We start from the raw sequence: 3,683 nt of genomic DNA on the forward strand, positions 1-3,683 counted from the left end.
ACGCACGCACGCACGCACGCACGCACGCACGCACGCACGCACACACACACACACACACACACACACACACCAGCAGTAGTCCTGCACAGCGGGAGGGGAGGAGGGGAAAGAAAGGCAGCAGGGCAGCTTCAGCCTGAACCCACACATGTCAACTTGTACAGATAGTCTATAAGTTATGAGGATTTTACGTCATTTTGCAGGTATACGGACGTATAGAGCAATCTCATGGATTTTTTCAAGTCTTACGGATATTTTAAAACCCTCATTTTCAAATTAATCTAACATGTCAGAGCCTATAGGATGATTTAAAAAACAATAAATAACATCAAACAGCCATCTTCCAACCTGTTCTGCCGCTAGAAATAAGTTACTTTTTCCTCTCTTCTTTCCTCCTGCTTCGCAGCAGACGCTTTCATGTCCACAGCTGAACCCCCCCTTTGCGGGTGCGAGTTGTATGGACTTTTTGCAAAATTTATGGATTTTTAGGGCTCTTTTTTTTACAGGTAAACTACTTTTATTCCTGATTTAAACTAGCGATCATGTGAGCAGCTGTATGCTTTTATTTTTTTCTGTCAGGCTGTCGGAGCGCTCCTCCTCCTCTGTCCGAGGCTGGTGTGGGGTGAAAATCCTCCACCTCAGACGTTCAGAGATGTAACTATCTGTGATACTGTGGTCACTCTCCATGTAGCATCAATTATGCTAATGCTAGCTGCCTGTCACGTTCTCTCGTCCTGGCCACACCTCTGCTCTTTAACCCCGCTCCCCTACCCACTTTGATGCATTTTTCAAATTTTGCCTTGGGTCGTAGTTATCTTTTCACGGGGGGGTAAGATACACTTTAAATAAATAAGGCTACCAACTGCCTCTCTGTACTTTTACATTTTCCATTTTTCCAGCATCCTCACTAAAGTTCAGTTTTTGTTTACAAGGAGTAGATCTTGGTTTGCAGTCTTGCATTTGAAATCTTTCAAGTATTTTCTCTACATATTTCTCCTGTGACATTTTGACATAATGTTCTGTGTTCAAAATCAATGCCAAGAAAATATTTGAGTTTGCCCTTATCTTTCATTTTGAATCTTGCTGTTAGGATCTCTTTCACAGTTTTCAAAAATATTTTCATCACTTGGCTGCAATAATAATATCATCAACCCAAATAATTATTATTACTTTGTCCTTTTCTGTTTTTCTTGTATAAACACAATGATCTGCAGGGCTCTGCWTGAAAGTTAAGCAGTCATGTAATGTCCTGTTCCAGTTTCTGCCTGATTGTTTTAACTCAAACTGATTTTTATAGTTTGTAAACCAGTTTTTCATTTGATTTTCCTTTTATTTCAAATCCTTCAGGTTGCTCTACATAGACTTCAAAATCTATTGGTGCATGTAGGTATGCAGTTTTTACGTCCATTTGATGTAATATCAGATTTTCCTGGATTGCACATTGCATMAAAACTCTTATACTTGTCGTATTTGCTGTCGGAGAAACAGTCTCCTCATAGTCAATTCCATATTTTTGATTATAGCCTATGGCAACATATCGTGCTTTGTACTTTTCTGAACTATCACCATTATCTTTCTTCACATACACCCATCTACCCCCTACTGCTTTCTTGCCTTCTGGCAAATTTGTTAGGGTAAAAGTGTTGTTTTCTTTTAGGGATTTTATTTCCTCATCCATGGCTACTGTCCATTCTTTTGAGTTTGGTGACATCATAGCTTCGTTGAAAGTTTTGGGTATGTTACATATTAATGTGTAACAGTAGTCTAAGTTGGTTAGTGTTTAATCTTCAACATTTACACTTGTCACATATTCATTAAGATATTCTGGTCTTTTCCGTAGAGGATACCTTGTGTCTTCTTCAGATTCGCCAGTAGGTAGTGCCAGATCTTTAACTTYTGGTTGACCTGTGTCTGTTTCCTGTGATCTTGAATCTACACATTGTTTTATTTTTGTTCTTTCTCTCAGTTGAATGTCGTTGTCGTCGTCATTGTCATTGTCATCATAAATCACATCTGTCTGTGTTCGACCGTCTTTAYTACTTTTAGTCAAGAATTTAACCAATCGGCATTTTTGCACCTTTGCACTTTCTGGAAAATAAATCCAATATGAAGGACWGTTTTTATCATATCCTATAAAAATACCTTGTGTGCACTTAGCGTCCAGTTTTTCCTTTTCCTGTTTGCATAGCATTGCGCTCCGAATTTTTGCATTTTACACAAGTTTGGTTTCTTTCCTGTTACTAAAAAGTAAGGCGTTTGGCCTGTCCGGTTGTTGAAATATCTATTTCTTATAATAGCTGTGGTTTGAATTGCATATGTCCACAGTCTTTTTGGTAGTTCACTGTCAAWTAGCATACATCTTCCCATATTAGGGTTCTCCAGCTATACGTTCCGCTGTACCATTTTGGTGTGGAGAATACGGGGCTGATGTTTCATGTTTTATCCTATTTTTACTTAACAGTTCTTTGTAACCTTTTGATATGAATTCAGTACCATTATCAGATCTAATACATTTTATTTTTCCATGTGGTGCTGTATCTGCCAAGAAAATTTCTGTTGTATGAACAGTATCACTTATTTTTAAGAAAATAAACAAATATTGCGCCGGAAAAATCATCTGTAAATAATAAAGCATATCTATGCCCATCACGTGACTCTGGATCTATAGGTCCAGCTAGATCAGTGTGTACAAAGGTTCATTAGCTTTCTTATCAGGGTTTCTCTTTCTGGTTTGAAGAAATTTTCCTTGTGTACATACTTCACAGTTTTGATTTTCTGTTTTACCTTTGATTTTCATCCCATCAATTACATTTTGCAATTTTAAAATATAACTATGATTGCAGTGTCCCAATATCTCATGCCATGTTTGTAAAGTCTTGTTGCACTCATCAAACTCACAYACAGTTTCGAGGTAGTACAGACTGTCATGCTCGTAGATGTTGAATTTCGTACCGTCTGTGTTGAAGAGTATTTCTTCCTTTCTTGAAGATGATTGTGGCTCTATTCGTTGTTGCAGCTCTCACAGAAAAGATGTTCTGTGGAAACGTAAGGATKTACAATGCTCCTTTTAGCATTGCTCTGCACTGTCGTCCTCTGCTGTCCATCAAAAGTACTTCTGCATCTCCTCTGCCTTCAGCCACTCGGTTACACCTGGTGCCATCAGCCAACTCGATACAATGTGTTGTTGGCTGGAAATGTTCATCAAACTTTTTAAATGCAGTCTTTTCTTTCAAGATGTGTGAAGTTGCACCTGTGTCCACCATCAGACCTGTAGTTTTGAGGTTCTGTCGACGATTAAGTCTCACGTCGTCATCTCTCGTCCGGAATAAGAAAGTGTTGTCCTCCTCCGCTGCTGTGCGGGCTTCGTCACTCCACCGCTTCCTTGTGCAGTTGGAATCACGGTGTGTGCTGCTCCTACAGTGACTGCACCACTGTCTCTGTCTGTAGTGACAGACGTTGGCTTTGTGTCCCATTTGGCCACACTTGAAACATGTTACGTTTTTCTTGTAGTCACCAGCAGCTGTTGATGGTTGTGAGCTTTGTTGTGTTCTCACCTTCATGACATCATCTGCTTCTATCATGCACATTCTCTCTGTGTCTTCATAACGGAGTTTCACTTTAAAGGCACAGTGTGTAGGATTTGTTGTTTTCAGCGACATCTAGTGGTTGAGTGGTTGAATCATCCT

The sequence above is a fragment of the Austrofundulus limnaeus genome, unplaced genomic scaffold (genome assembly GCF_001266775.1).
Source record: "Austrofundulus limnaeus strain Quisiro unplaced genomic scaffold, Austrofundulus_limnaeus-1.0 Scaffold1406, whole genome shotgun sequence".
In the NCBI taxonomy this organism is placed as follows: Eukaryota; Metazoa; Chordata; class Actinopteri; order Cyprinodontiformes; family Rivulidae; genus Austrofundulus; species Austrofundulus limnaeus.